Source organism: Chrysemys picta, chromosome 12 (assembly GCF_011386835.1).
Source record: "Chrysemys picta bellii isolate R12L10 chromosome 12, ASM1138683v2, whole genome shotgun sequence".
Taxonomy (NCBI): domain Eukaryota; kingdom Metazoa; phylum Chordata; order Testudines; family Emydidae; genus Chrysemys; species Chrysemys picta.
The window spans coordinates 27,616,067-27,632,502 of record NC_088802.1 but is presented as its reverse complement, the minus strand read 5'-3'; the positions used below and the strand labels follow the sequence as shown (position 1 = coordinate 27,632,502).

Here is a 16,436-nt window from a genome sequence, read left to right as displayed (position 1 = left end):
AGGGGAGGGGCTAATCAGGGCAAGGGGACCGCAGGGGGAAAGGGAGTAACCAGGCGGGAAATGGGGCAGAGGAACTATGGGGCTAGCTTAGGAGGCTGGGGCGGGTCAAACAAAGGCTGCAGAGGGAAAGGGCGGGGCAGGCAAACAAACTGGAGCTAGCGAGGGGCTGGGGCAAGGGGGAGGGGCAAAAGGCAGCAAGGGGCAAATGGGTAGGCAGCAGGGGCAAAGCTGGGGGCTTGTTGCAGGGGGGAGGGGGTCAGTCAAAAAGGGAGGGGGTACGTGCACCCACGTGCGCTTGCAACAAAAAGAAAGTCCTTGGAAGCTGGCTGCTGTATCAGGCCCAATGGTGGCAACAGGGCATAGCAAGCCTAGGTGAGCAGCTGAAATCCCAGAGGCAGGAGCTTGAGGTAGATGGTAAGTAACCAGTGGGGGTGGTGGAGGGGGCAACGACGATGGTGGTGGTGGGGGTCGGGGGGGACACAGACGGACCAGGGGGCAGGCTCCACGCCACACCCCCTGTGTCCCACAAACACAGTCTAGACCCCCACCACAAGAGCACAGTTCAAAAGTTACTCAGTCCATGAGAACCCCCTCCACGGTGGTCTGTTCTTACGCACTCCCCTACTGGCAGATGGTCCTCTTCTCCTTCTCTTCCTCCTCGGGGCTCCAGCAGCTCCCAGCAGCAAACAAAGCAGCTTTAGGCGGCAGTCTGGTGGCCAGCAGGAAGGATTCCTCTCAGGTGGTGGTGTCCTCAGCAGCAGGAGCAATGGCTGGCTCCCTCCCTCCCCTCCTCCGGGGAGTGGGCCAGCAGCCTCCCCCCACCCCGCAAGGGGCTGTGACTGAGCAGCAACAACCAAGGGGGTGGGGGGTCTAGCAGCCAGCCAGCAAGCAGGTAGCAGAGATGCAGGGGTGGGGGGTTAGTCCAGCCAGGGGAGTAGCTGGAGCAGCAGCAACAAACAGCAGTTGTAGGGAAAACCCAGGGCCTAGAAGCAGGAGGAGCAACTCTCTATCTATCTCCCTCTAGGCTAGAGGGGTACAGGAGTCTGGTCAAAAGCAAACACACGGGCCACTAGCTGAACAGTTGTCTGTTCTCTGAGTGACCAGAAAAGGGGCTGTACTAGAGTAATCAGGAACCTGCTAGAACCAATTAAGACAGGCAGGATAATTAAGACACCTGGAGCCAATTAAGAAACTGCTAGAATCAATTAGGACAGGCTAGCTAATCAGGGCACCTGAGTTTAAAAAGGACCTCACTTCAGTTTGTGGTGTGCATGTGAGGAGCTGGGAGCAAGAGGAGCTGAGAGTGAGAAGATATATTGCTGGAAGACTGAGGAATACAAGCATTATCAAACACCAGGAGAAAGGTCCTGTGGTGAGGATAAAGAAGGTGTTGGGAGGAGGCTATGGGGAAGTAGCCCAGGGAGTAGTAGCTGTCCTGCAGCTGTACCAGGAGGCACTCTAGACAGCTGCAATCCAGAGGGCCCTGGGCTGGAACCTAGAGTAGAGGGTGGGCCTGGGTTCCCCACAACCTCCCAACTCCTGATCAGACACAGGAGGAATTGACCTGGACTGTGGCTTCTACCAGAGGGGAAGGTCTCTAGGCTGTTTCTTGACCCACATGGTGAATCTGTGAGGTGAGAAAATCCGCCAATAAGCGCAGGACCTACCAAGGTAGAGGTGGAACTTTGTCACACCTTCCATCATGTGGAGAGTGGCTAAACTTACACCTCTGAAACCCAAGAAATGAAGGTAAATGTCATTCCTACAATGCAACCGTAACTCTGCCCCCTTAGAGCTGGCAATAGCCACTGAGAATGGTTTAGTAACTGTGTTGCCATAATAAGACATGAAGGACTAAGAAAATGTACCATTGCTTGTGTTGTATTCTGTAGACTTGAATCCTAGAATTCATCTGCATGAACTTGTCTACCTTCACTGTGTGAGGCATAGCTGTATTGAATGGTGAAGAGATTAGCTGCAGCGGGTTGGCAAAGCTGTCACTGTGATATGAGAAGAGGTGCAGGTGTACTTTAAAAGGATCAATTATGCTTCATTGCCGTGCAGAATTCTGTAGGCTGTGTCAGTAGAAATGCACAAGGGAGTGTAGCCCTGGAGATTGTCAGCAGATTGCTGACAATGTCATGAGGTCTCCAGGGCTTACTGCAGGGTCAGTGAAAGCCCTGTCTCAAGGAATCCTCAGGGCAAGGGTGAAGGCATGGGGACATTTTGAAATTCTGGGGTGGTTTGTGTGGCGCACACTCAAAAACTGAGTGTACAAGTGGCAGCTGCTCACTATGTCTGACCTACCTCAGAGTCTTCCCTTATCAAGAGAAGGTGGCAGACTTTGTCCTGCGCTGCTCATCAGTACTCTGTTCCTGAAGTGTTCTGTAGCATCCGTAAAGGTAGAGAGCTAATTTGTGTTGTTGGTACGTTGGGACTTCACTCAAAGAGGGCAGAATTAAGGTTCTGTTGTGGGGTAGCATGTACTTTAATGTTATATTTCCTGCTTTTCATGGGGGTTCAGTTGGCACAGGGTTTCAGAGCTATCTGAATGGTAAAAGCAGCTCCTTATTGGGGGAGCTGTATCTGAGGAATCCCTAGACCAAATGAACACAACTTCATATCACTAGCTCTGCCCCGGCCCAGATGAGGCACAGCAATTTTCAAGACAATCCAAGTCCACGTGTGGATTTTAGAGCACACAGAAAAACTGGCAGTTAAAAAGGAAGCTAGTCTCAACTTTAGCTGTAGTGGTGCAATTGCTTCAGTATAATTCACTTCAGCCAGCCCTAGTCAGGGCATTTATTCACTTTCTCCCCAATGGGTTCTCAGATGTCTACTGCAGGTTGATCTCCGACTGAAGCTTTTCCCCACACTTGAGGCACTTATAGGGTCTCTCCTGAGTGTGAACTTTTTGGTGCCTGGTAAGGTTTGAGCGCTGACTGAAGCTTTTGCCGCAGTCCAGGCAATTATAGCTTTTCTCTCCTGTGTGAATTCTCTGATGCCTAATAAAACTTGACCTATCACGGAAGTTCTCCCCACACTCAAGGCAATTATAAGGTTTAGATCTCTCTCCGGTGTGGATTCTCTCATGTCTAAGAAAGGTTGACCAGTTAGAGTGTTTCCCCACACTGAGGGCATATGAAGGTTTTTGCTTCTGTGTGGACTTTCTGACCAATAAGGTGTGATCTCTCAGTGAAGCTTTTCCCGCAGTTGGGGCACTTGTAGGGTTTTCCCGTGAGGATTCTCTGATGTTTTTTCAGGGTTGGGCTGTCAATAAAGCTTTTCCCACACTGAAGACATTTGAGTTCTTTCTCCTGTGTGGGTTCTGCAATGTATAATAAGGTGTAAACTCTGACTGAAGCTTTTCCCACACTCGGTGCATGTGTATTTTCCCTCCCCATTGGAGAATCTCTGGTGCATCATGTTTTTACTAAGATTCTTCAAACCACCTTCACATTGAATGGATTTACCCACTTTCTTCCCTGACTGGTTTCCCTGCTGTCTCTCTGGCCTGTGCTGACACCCACCAGCTTTTCCATGCTCTGGACTCCAGGACACAGTCCCTTCAGACCTACCCAATAAAGTCCCATGAGTTTCAAATTGCTTAGGATCTTCCTGCTGAGGATTTCGTCCATATTCTCACTCATCATCCCTCACCTGCTGGACAGAGAGAGAATCCAAACATGAATCATTCCCTGCACTGGAGGCGGAGAGAAACAAACCCAAATAGCACTGGAGAAACTGAAAAATCAGGAACAGAATCCTCCCCAAACCCTTTCTGAAGGGAGAGAGAGGAGGGGACAAATCTGGACACCATATTCCATCTGAACACTCAGCAGTATGGAGGTCAGGGGAGAAGGAGCTAATGACAAGTGTCTAGAGTTCTAGGAACAACTCTGGCCTGGCTAAGATGAAGCAGACCCTGGGGGACTTTAGAAGTAGGGTTGCCAACTTTCTAATTTCAGAAAACTGAACACCCTTGCCCCGCCCCAAGGTCCCACCCCTGCCCCTTCCTTGAGGCCCTGCCCCCACTCACTCCATCCCCCCTCCCTCCATTGCTCACTCTCCCCCACCCTTGCTCACTCGCTCACTTTCACTGCAAGGCCCAAGCAGGCATCAGGAGAAGGCCAGGAGCTGCAACAGTTTGAATGTGGGAGATGGATTGTGTGATTCAAATACCCTTCACCTCACCAGGGAGAGATTTTAAACACTACCATAGAATTAAAAACCTTTAGCTTCTTCTGAAGTGTAAAGAAGATACAAAGAAAAACCGTTTTAGTGAGGGGCAATTGAAACTACTTACATTTATACTTCTTTTCTTGCTGCCACCACAACTCTTTAGCTGCTTTTGTCTTAAAAAATCCAGCAAACTTGGCACATGTCATTTTATAGTTGAAGTGCACGAATAGCTCAACTTTCACCATGTCCACTTAGAGCCAATTCCTTTCATCAGTCCACAAGTTCTTCATAACACTGAAAATGTGTTCCACAAATGCATTGCTGGTGGCATAGCAAGCACATGCTGCACAATTTTAAGTAAGTTCGGGGCCTCCCAGTGCTTAAATTCTACCCATACTTCAGAGACATTGATTTGATGATGGTGCTGTGTTGTCCTGACTCAACATCAATTTGTCAAACTCTTTAGGGTTGGTAGCACATCATTCAATGTACACATTTCTGTAAATAGTTCATCTCTGTCCACTTGAATGTACCAGTTTGTAATCCAAGCACAGTTTGTCTAGTTCAGGAGGTCTGTCCAGATTGAATGGCGGGCACACAATACATAGAAAGTGTTTTCACTGAAATCAAACCACTTTTCCAGGTACTGTAGCCTGCGTGTGTAAACCTGTTGGGCATCTCCAACAAATTTATTCTGCTCGTTAGGCAACAGTTTCTTCAAGAACTGTCACCTTTTACCCATAAAAGCCTTTTTCTTGTTGATTCTGAACCTCTCTTCTCAGCTTGTTGAATATAGCATAGAGTTCAGTTACTTGAATGTAATCACTTTCAAGAACCTTTACGGTGTTGTTAAATTGGCTCATAATATTGTGCACAAAGTAGATGTACAGTTCGGGATGCATAATAATGTCATAATTGGATACTGTGTCCTCTTGCTCAGAAAGAAAGGCCCATATTGCACAGCTCACTTTTTCCTCTCCTTTGCTCACGAAGTAAGACTTGAGTGCAGGCCAATTTTTCAGAAACCTGTCTACAGCAGTGAAAAGGGTCAAAAAATGTGTAGGTACATGGCATAAGATTTCTGAATATTCTGTCTCCATGAAGTCAAAGAACTCTTTAAGTTCACTAATATTCTTTGCACAGGACAAGAATTCACTGAAAACCTTGATGACCAAGTTCTCTACATCATAAGAGAGCATTTTCAAGCCATGTTTCACTGTATTGTGTACTATGTGAGTGCTGCAATACCTTGGCACAAAGTGGTAAATCCAACATTCATTTTCGGTGCGCCAAAACATACTTGTATTTTCCAGAATTGGCAGATGTGTTGTCTGCTCCATATGCCACAATTTTATTATGTATCAAACCGGCATTTTTAAGACAACTTAAGTTGTTTGCTATTGCCTCTGATGTCTCATCTGCATCCTCAAAAAAGTCTGTGATACATGTGCAGCTTTCCTTATCTTTATTAAAGTAGCAGACGGCAACTGGGAATAATTTTGTGTTCTCTTTATTAGCAGCATCTGTCACTATTGAGAACGATGTTGATCCAATGTCTTGCACAGACCGTTTCAATGAATGGGGTGCTAATAATACATTCTCAATCAAAGCCTCCGCTTTTCTCCTTCCGCAGTGAATTTTGGAAGCTATCTTGAAATCGGTGAAAATGGAGGGGTACAGCTTATTTCCACAATCTTGAGAACCGTAGTTGTGGTGATGTTTAACTCCATGATATGTTAAAAGCAATTCAACCATGCATACGTGTTGTTCTTCGGAGCTATCAGCGTTTATGAAGAATTTATCAATTGGACTGGACTTGTGCTCGTACTTTGATTTTGTGACCCTCTGTCTCTGCATGATGCTTGATAGCTTTTACCGAATCAAACTTAACCTTGAATTGAATATGACAAATAGAACAATATCTTAAGTCTTCATTTGCCTTTGTAAGCCAATTCCAATACTCTGGGAGTTGCAACCACTCATCTTTAAAAGAGAACAGCCTTTGAATCTTTTGGGGTTCCACCATTTCCCCTCTTTAAGAACACAGATCTGTCCAGACAGCTGCAAGCAGGGACTTTCCTGCCAGACCATATCACAGTTGGAAATGTTGAAATGCCAATCATGATCCTGGGAGACCCAACCTACCCCTTTCCCCCAGGGCTCATGAAGCTGTACACTGTCCACCTGGGCAGCAGCAAAGAGAGCTTCAACAACAGACTCAGCAGGTGCTGAATGACTGAATGTGCCTTTTGCCATTTGAAAGGCTGTTGGCGCTGTCTACTCAGCAGGTTAGACCTCAGTAGAAAAAATAATTCCCCTGGTTATATCTATTTGTGTGCTTTATAATCCCTGTGAAGCAAAGTGGGAGAAGTTTCCCCCGGCATAGAGGGTGAAGGTGGATCGGCTGGCTGATCATTTTGAGCAGCCAGATACCAGGGCTATAGCTCAATGGAGAACCATGTGGCTCAGGCAGGCTTTTAAAGACTACTTTAATAATGAGCCACAGTAATGTGTGTGTGGTGTGTTTTTTTTTTTTTTTTTTTTTTTTTTTTTAGCACCCTGGTCTGAACCTCACTGCAAGTGCTGTGTGTATAGTAATGTAACCTTGCAAATGCACCTATTGCTATTCTCTCAGGATGATATCACCCCCATTACCCAGATGTTTTGAACTAATAAAGATGAATTATGTTTCCATTGGGCTGTCAAGCGATTAAAAAAATTAATGGTGATTAATTGCATGATTAAAAAAATTAATTGGGATTAATCACTCTGTTAAACAGCAATAGAATATCATTTATTTAAATATTTTGGATGTTTTCTACATTTTCAAATATTGATTTCAGTTACAACACAGAATACAAAGTGCACGGTGCTCACTTTATATTTTTTATTACAAATATTTGCACTGGAAAAGTGGTGAGAAAATAGTATTTTTCAATTCACCTCATACAACTACTGTAGTGCAATCTCTATCGTGAAAGTGCAACTTACAAATGTAGATTTTTTTTTTCATAACTGCACTCAAAAACAAAACAATGTAAAACTTTAGAGCATACAAGTCCACTCAGTCCTACTTCTTGTTCAGCCAGTCGCTAAGAGAAACAAGTTTGTTTACATTGGCAGCATTATCTCCTGCATGCTTCTTATCTACAATGTCACTTAAAAGTGACAACAAGCTTTCACGTGGCACTGTTGTAGCCGGCGTTGCAAGACATTTACGTGCCAGGTGCGCTAAAGATTCATATGTCCCTTCATGCTTCAACCACCATTCCAGAGGACATGCGTACATGCTGATGACGGGTTCTGCTCGATTAACCGTCCAAAGCAGTGTGGACCAATGTATGTTTATTTTCAGATGCCACCAGCAGAAGGTGGATTTTCTTTTCTGATGGTTCAGGTTCTGTAGTTTCCGCATCAGAGTGTTGCTCTTTATGACTTCTGAAAGCATGCTCCATATCTCATCCCTCTCAAATTTTGGAAAGCACTTCAGATTCTTACAGCCCTCGACCCAAGGTTTATCTATCCTTAGAAATCTCACATGGGTACCTTCTTTGCATTTTGTCAAATATACAGTGAAATTGTTCTTAAAATGAACAACATGCACTGGGGTCATCATCTGAGACTGCTATACCATTAAATATATGGCAGAATGAGGATAAAATAGAAAGGGAAACATACAATTCTCCCCCAAGAAGTTCAGTCACAAATTTAATTAACGCTTTTTTTTTTAAATGATCCTCATCAGCATGCCCTCTGGAATGGTGGCTGAAGAATGAAGGGGCATGTGAATGTTTAGCATATCTGGCACATAAATACCTTGTAATGCTGGCTACAACAGGGCCATGCAAAAGCCTGTTCTCACTTTCAGGTGCAGGGCCTGATTAACTTTTTGTGGGTCTGGTGCCAAACATATTTGTGGGCCCCCTGGGGAATGATTGTAAAAGGGGCCGGGGGTAAAAGCACAGTGGGGCGGGAGCTAGGGTTGGTCTCTGGAGCAAGGGAGGGGTCAGGGATAAACTGCAAGCGCAGCAGAGCTGGGGAGGGGTGTGACAGTGCTGCCTGTGGGAGCCCGCTGAGGTCACTCAATTAGGGTGAACGGCAAACAAAACGGGGCAGACAAACCCCAAAAGCTGGTGGTTATTCCAATAATTAGATTTACCAAGCCAGCGCAACACAGCTTCTATAGTACCTTACTGGTTAAGGGAACTGCGTTGTTTGGACTTCTGACTAAAGTACCCAGTCTCAGGCCTCCGTCCAGACACACCTGTCAGATATGATGATGATTGATGAAAATCTTATCTTTTCATAGAAAAGAAAAGGTTCTTCCAATCCCAAAGGATCAGCCCCATATCCAGGTCCAATTATAACTTAAATCTTACCCAAAATACACGCTTATAGCCAATTCTTATTAACTAAGCTAAAAAATTTAAAAAGAGAGAATGTTGGTTAAAAGATCAATATACATACAGATTTGAATTCAATTCTTGAGGTTCAGATACATAGCAGAGGTGAGCTTGTAGTTGCCAAAAGTCCTTTTAGATATAGTCCATAGGTTATAGTCCAATGTCCATATTCAGGGTGGCTCCAGTCAATGATTGGGGATCTCAACCCCTGTGGCTTAAGGTTTCCCCCTCTTGAAACCCAAAGCAGATCTGAGATGCAGAAGGATCGTGTCCCAAGGTTTTTATACATTTCCAGCAGCCTTTTGGCCTGAGAAACAATAGGCTCAACTTTTCTTCTTCTAATTTGTGGGTGGTAAGTGTCCCCATTCTTTGTGGAGCCAGCGCAACAGCGGGTCGGCCAGTTGGGCAGGATTTGCCATATGAACTTGAGAGACTTCTCTCATTCTTTGATCAAGACTGGAATGCAGGGGGTTAGAATCTGGTTGATGAGAGGGACCGTGCGTAACAAACCAAGGGTGAGAGAATTTACGAATTAGGGCAAAAATTTGGTCCCACATTTTAACAAAAGCTGAGGGAGAGGCTTGCTCAATTAAAATATCTAAACAAAATTGAGAATCAATACCTAAAATAATTTGCTTGTTGGCAGAGTGGGCATTAGCAACATGCTGGGCAGCTAAAAGAACACCCTGCACTTTGCATTCTTGTGCGGAGCAGGAGGTGGGCAGTAACTGCACATTAAAGTAATTACATGTGGAACAAAATTCCCACCCTAGGGGATGGTGAGGTGCCCCCGTCAGACACAACCCAGGGATCATATTTTGCTTCAATGCATAACGGTTGGTGAGATGGGGGGGCTAAGATGTTATTGCTGGGAGTTAGAGTCCATGCCTGCCAAGCTACCTCAACCTGGAAACATAGAAGCTGCCAGGTGCGAGTAGTGCCATGAATCTCGGGTGGCAGGGTACTTGTAAGCCACGGAATTAAATGAACACGTGGCCCAGACAAAGTACCTGGGATAGGGACTTGAGACCAGTGACAAGCACTGGACGCAGCCAGTAGTATTTTTCCCACCAGACCATAGTTATACTGGGGTCCAGACAGGCGATGGACCCAACTGTAAATGGCATTACCATGTTGCAATACAGTGAACCCTACATGGTGTTTTGTGATAAACAAATTAATGTTGAGGGGTTCTTGGGAATTAAAATGGGCGAGTGGGGGATTAGAGGCGAACCAGCCAGCTAGCTTCTCTAAGCTTTTTTGTGCTGATGCATTCCACACTTCTCGGGAGCGTTTAGAAGAGAGAGAGCTTTGTAGGATTTCTAGGTTAGAAATTAATTGCGCCGGAATATATTGGTGGTGATAATTAAGGAGACCTAGTAGCTGCTGAAGCTCTCGTTTATTTTTTGGAGGGGCTTCTGTCCAAGGGTCTAATACGCTGGCTGGGGCTTGTGTGTGAGTGGTGGGAGTGAAATGGAGTCCCAAGAATGAGAATTGCTGGCTGGCCTGCAGGTGGCTCTTTGTTTTGTTAATTTGCCACCCATATGCTTCTAATGCATCTATTATAATTTGCATCCGAAGAAGTGGGCTGTAGTCCACGAAAGCTTATGCTCTAATAAATTTGTTAGTCTCTAAGGTGCCACAAGTACTCCTGTTCTTCTTTTTGCGGATACAGACTAACAAGGCTGCTACTCTGAAACCTATTATAATTTGGGTGGTACTTTGAACTGCTTGTGGATTGGGCCCACATATGACAATGTCATCTACATAGGCTAACATGGACACATCCTGTAGGGATTTTACCTTTTGTAATGTGATATTGAGATGGGATGATGCAAGTGCAGGTGAATTACAGAACCCCTGTGGGCAGACTTTCCATTTATATTGGACACCCTTAAAAGCAAAATTTAAGATTCCTTGTGTGTCCCGGAGTGGGATTTAGTAAAACATATCTTTTAAATCAAGAGTACATGCCCACTGATTACTTGCATCGCTTAGTTGCCGCTGTATTTCTGGAATGGTGACAGAGCTGGAAAATGCGATAGGCTTTACACGGCTGTTAGCTTGTCTATAATCAATGACAAGGCGCTATTTAGAGGGATCACCGGGCTTGGGAATACCCCAACCCGCGGACAGAAAGGTGGATGCAGTAACTCTTTCTATCTTTTTCTCTTCTAGAAGCTGAGTGAGCAAAGCTTCAATAAGGGGAAGCCCTTCGGATTTTGTGGGGATAGGGGAAAACTCCCAGCCATGGAAGTTAACTACTTCGGGGGTATAGGGGGAATGATCGCCTACGGTTATAGGGAGGGCTTGCAGAATTTAATTATGCAGTTTAAATTTTTTAATATCTGAGACACCTAGCAGATTTTTTTGATCCTAACAAGGCTTTTATTTTTCTTACGTATTTTTCATGGGCAATTTTAACCCAAACCACGGGTTTTTCTTGTACTGCATTGAGGCCTTGAACAAACATAAAGGAGCCAGTAGGACAGTGGGGAACGTTGGGCTCAATAATGCTAACTTGAGCTCCAGTGTCTAATAAAAAGGAGGTGGGGGTGTCACCGTTAACTAAGAGGGTGGCGTATGGGCGTTCATCCGTGGGATCTTTAATTTGGGCCAGGCAGCATCCGGCCCCTATTCGTTTTTTGACCTAACATAGTCCTCCCAATTTTTCCAGCCTAGCTGTTCGGCTATATTTTGCTGCTCTTAGTCTGACATTTTACGCAGGGCTTCTTTGGGGATTCCTTTGTTAAGAAGGAAGCCAAATCATGCCCGTTCAGCTTTAGTTTGCTCAGGATATTTTTGGGGATTAAACTTACTCTTTGGAGGGTCTTTTGGTGGCGAATCAACTGGGAGGATAACAGGCGGGGGCGGCAGTGACAACTTAATTTTACTAACTACTTCAAATAACGTTAAGATGGATCTGCGAACAGCTGCATGCAAGTGCAGCATGGCACCGGTGTCAGCTCCAGGGGCAGCTTCTAATGTGCTAAATCAACTGCCTCTGCTGAGACGGGAATTTGGGTGGGATCAGTAACATGTATAAAGGGTGTGGCCACCAATTGCTGTTGAACAGTTAAATTAAGTGGGTTTTGTAGTGGATCCCACAGGGCTATGGAAGCTCCTGTGATTGCCCATATTAAATCGTGTGGCGTAACTAAGGCTTCCGGGACGATATACAATCCTTTAAAACTGCCTTGCATTGCTAAAATGGCAGCTGCCAGGGTGGTAAGTGGCCAAATGCGATTATTTAATAAAGCATGACAAGGGAAGCCTCGTGCCCAATTGGCTGTTTTGGCTAAGATGCCAGCCTCCTCACGGTCCACCAATTCTGCTCCGTGTTCTAAGGCTAGCCACCCGACCCAAACCATTGGTGCCTCATCGGTTTTCGTTGTGTTTCCTTTAAAAACTCTTTAAGTTCGGCCTTAGTACATGTTCGCAGTTCAGTAACCTGCGTGGTGTTGCCTGTTTGTGCATCTATTTTAGTTTTAGTTATCGCAATAGGCAAAGCTTCTGCTACAGTTTCAGATTCAGTAAATTCTGGGGCTGTTGGCAGAGCTGGATACAGAGGAGTTTTAGGAGCTTCATATGGGGGTGGCAAAATTTTCTGAGAGGGACTTGCGGAGGGGGAGGTAGTGATGGGCTCTACCTTTTTCTGTCTTCTCCTCATTATCATCTTTAGGAGAGCCTGGGGCTGCCTGTTTAGCTGCAAACATTGTGCCCCTGTGGAGGACAGAGCACAGATCAAGGGCCTTGCATATCATGCTAAACAGGACGGTGGAAACATCCTCCGATTTATATTCATTGGGTCACAATTTTTTGGTTTTCTTAATTAAATCTAATTCTTTTATCATCTGGCATAATAATTTGTGTGCCGGATCAGCAGGTATTACCCGAGGTGGGGGAATCAATTTGGAAGCGGTACCTCCAGATTTTCTAACAATGCGGCTACACTCTCTCCAAAGCTGAGAGGGATCTGCAGCACCGAGGTTCTCCACAGTCTCCATGCACGGAGGCTGACACCTAAAGCTCGGGTGGCACCAAAGGAGGCATCCCATATCTGCCAGGGTTAATAGTACAGTATAGCCTTTTAGAGTTTTACCCGAGCCAAGGGAACAGATCCATTCTATTTTTGGATCAGTCGAATTTTGGCTAGTAAAAAGGTGAAACTGCAAATGTTGGAACTGTTCAGTTTCATCATCTGCGCGGTCTGCAGCGTGCCATGGGCATGGCCCAACTCCCTTGCATCCTGTTCATGACGCCATGTGGATTGCCACGGGCACGCAGGGGTGAAAGAAAATGCAGGCCTGTTATTTACAAGGCTGCAAGTGGCAATAGACTATATTGGTAAGGGATGCAAGGAGAGTATGGGTCACAATGCAAACTGCACACACACACACAACTAAAATTAATCAATTTAAAGTTTTATTGGGGATAATTACAAGGGGTAAGGGAGCACCGTTTGATTAGCTAATAGAGTTAATGAAACTTAAACACAATGACTAAAATATCTACTAACAATATTTATAAACAAAGATGCAGCATTTAGTAATAACTGATACTTACAAATACAAACCAACGCATAACAACTGGCAAACATAGAAACTCTTTTTGAAACACGTGAGCTGAGAGAGAGGCTTCGAGGTGATCAGGCTCGGTTACGGGTGTACACAGGATACACAGGATTCGTTTTTCTTTCTCCTCTCCCTGCCTGCACATGGCAGGCAGGCCCATAAAGTACCAACTATGACATCATAGAAGTGTCATAGGGGACGGGGCCCAAAACCTGTTTGTGTTCGTTTCTGATTGGCACAAGCAAAGTTTACACCAAGTAGGGGAGTAGGTGCCTCAAAGTCTAGCTTCGCCCCCAAAAGGTGAGGAAATGCATATTGTTTTAGAATGCGTGCAACACTGGATGACAAAAGAAGAGGCCAGGGCAATACCAGTATGGGCATGTTTTACAGGATGCAGACAGGAACTCATCTCAACACTAAACATCATGGCAATTAGCACAGGATAATTTATCCATTAAACAGTTCAGATACAGGTTACCACAACCTTCAAAGAGACATATAGACAATAATACTATTTCACTCATGTATCATCATAAATGTTAATATTCCTTCTTTGATCTTTGAATTAAAGCTGTAGCAATAGACAAGACTTGTTTGCTTACATCACAAACCCTGAGGAAAGATCTACCCTTTTACCTCTAACAATACAGACTTACATTTCAAAGCTTTATTCATTTACCTATCTTCCTAACCAGTCTAGTTCGGCCATAGGTCAGGTTAGTCTGTGAGTTAATTAACTCTTTCTGGCCCTGTCATCTATTAGATTACACTCATAACGTCACAAGCGGGTAAACAGGATCCCCCCCACCCACATAGAGTGGATATCTACCTGGTTCTAGCCCATTCTCTTTGTCTCTCTCTGCACTGAGCTGCCCCTCCTCCCACAGCAGCAGGACAGGTTCTCTTCCAGTTCTATGGGGTGGGTGTTGGGAGTGGGAGGAGCAGAGGCTAATGTGGTTACTCCTATAACTGGACATTTAGTTTCCAGTCAGCACTGTTAACCGGACACTCGGGTCCCATTTTCTAATGGAGTTTCCAGTCTAAAACTGGATACCTCGCAACAGGGATGCCAGAAAAGCCTGGGGGTGGGGTGGGGAGAGGGGCAAGCAATCATTTTTTTTTTAAAGTAAGAGGGCTAAGCCTTAAGGGGGGGGGGCAAGAAGGGCTGCTGAGAGAGGATTCGGGCCCCAGTGGAAAAAAAAGTTTTTGGGCCCCCCAGCAAGGTTGGACCGGCTAAACAGGGCTGACAAGGCTGGGGGGGGGGGGGAGGGAAGCCGGGCCCTGGTAATTTGTACCGGCTTTCCCCCCCCCCCCCCCGTCGGCCTGGGGGGCAAGTGGTGGGTGGGCTAGGGAGTGGAGAGGAGCTAGTGGGCAGGGCCGTGTCTGCTGTACTGCCCAGGTAGGTTGGAGATGGTGGGGATCAGCTGACGTATCCCTAGCCCAGGTGACGTGACCGCCAGTGGTGGATTTAGAGTTAGTGGGGGCCCCCCAGCCCTGTGCGCAGCTTCATTTTTGGGGCCCCTCCTTGCGACAGAGTCAAGAAAAAGAACATTCTCTCTCATCTCCCCCTGCCTGTTTCATTTTTTTTTTCTTCATCCTTCTCCTGCAAGTAAATGAAAATAAAGTAAGGTACCTTGATTGTTCTTGTAGTCTAACTTGTTTTTCCACAGACCACTTGAAAATCAGAGGGTCTCGACAGACCACTTAATGATCTTTCCAAATATTGTAAAAAAATGTTGGGGTGTGGGGTCTGGCCAGGATCTAGGGTGAGGGAGGGGGCTCAGGGTTGGAGTGTGGAGCACTTACCTGGGGCAGCTCCTGTTTTTGGTTCTCAGGATGGGGGTGGGCATGTGGGGGGGGGTGCAGGAGTCGGGGCAGGAGGGCATGTGGGGGGGGTGCAGGAGTCGGGGCTGGGGAGGTGTGCAGGGGTCAGGGCTGGAGGTGTGTGAGGGGGGATGCAGGAGTCAGGGCAGGGGGCTGGAGATGTGTGGGTGGTGTAGGGGTCAGGGCAGGGGGCTCAGGGTGTGTGAGGGGGGTGCAGAGGGCTCAGGGTGTGTGGGGTGGGCAGGGGCCTAAGGGTGTGTGTGTGTGGGGGGGGGTGCAGGAGTCAGGGAAGGGGGCTGGGGTGTGTGAGGGGGTGCAGGGGTCAGGGTAGGCAGAGGTCTGTGGGCTGGGGGGTGCCCCAATTCTAGCCCCTTCCCCAAGGCCTCGCCCCCGGCTCTTCTCCTCCTCCTCCTCCTCCTCCCCAGAGCAGTGTGCTGCGGCTCCGCTCCTCCCCCCTCCTGCCGGCAAGCAGCTGATTGGCGGAGGGGAAGGGAACATAGCATGCTGGGGAAAGAGGTGGGGGAGGAGCTTGGCTGCTGCTGGCAGAGCCTGCCATGGAGCCCCAGCAGCTGGCAGCATCAAGCTTCTGACCCCACAGGAGAGAGCGGGGGGCAGAGAAGGGTGGCCATGGCCCCTTTTGACCGTAGGCCTGGCGCCATGGTAAATCTGGTACTGTTCAGGTGACATTGTAAATAAGAAGCACACAGCATTATCTCCTGCAAATGTAAACAAACTTGTTTCTCTTAGCAACCGGCTGAATAAGAAGTAGGACTGAGTGGACTTGTAGGCTCTAAAGTTTTACATTGTTTTGTTTTTGAGTGCAGTTATGTAACCAAAAAAATTTAGTAGTCTATTGTTTAACCGTGCATTAAAACTGCGCTTAATCGCAATGAATCTTTTTTTAGTTAATCGCATGAGTTAACTGCGCTTAATCAACAGCCCTAGTTTCCATAAATGGACTTTTATTGAAAACCCATGCAAACAACTATATTTAAACTGACATGAACTTTGCAAATACAGGGGCCTGAATTGGGGAAAGGGAAACCACAGGCATTTTGCTTTTGAAAAACACATATAATACACCCTACCTTGTCTGTCACAGATCAGTGTATGTGTAGCTGTGATGGTCTGCACTCTTCCCCGGGGAGGAGTGGTAAGGATAAGGCACTGGCCCCTGATGACACATGGAATGTGTGGGGGGGAGGAGGGGAGAGGTTCTGGAATGGAACTGTTGAGGGTGTGCAGAGGAAGGTGAGCTCAAATGTGTTGCACCTGAAGGTCAACCAGACTCCTCCTCATGTCTGTTCGCTCCTTCAGAAGCGCTATCATCTCCTGCTGCACGTCACTCTCCTTCTTGTGAGCTCCTTCCTCAATGTCCCTGTCTATTTTGTGCGAGAGCGTGATCCTCCATGCCCTCTGCTCAGTGTCCGCTGCTCCAGAGGCTTGCATGATC

At 46.4% G+C, this 16,436-nt stretch overlaps 1 protein-coding gene across 2 annotated transcripts in view; it reads left to right on the top strand.

The window, feature by feature from the left end:
* The window catches only part of LOC101935520 (zinc finger protein 239-like), a 46,125-nt gene that overhangs the window by 6,988 nt on the left and 22,701 nt on the right, over positions 1–16,436 (top strand). Inside the window, exon 1 of one of the 2 annotated variants that reach the window (XM_065562579.1) lies at positions 1,264–1,372. The exons of the other annotated variant lie outside the window; for it this stretch is intronic. The gene's annotated coding sequence lies outside the window, so the exon portion shown is untranslated. Of the gene's footprint in view, positions 1–1,263; positions 1,373–16,436 lie in introns of those variants that run through there. 2 annotated transcript variants of the gene reach the window in all.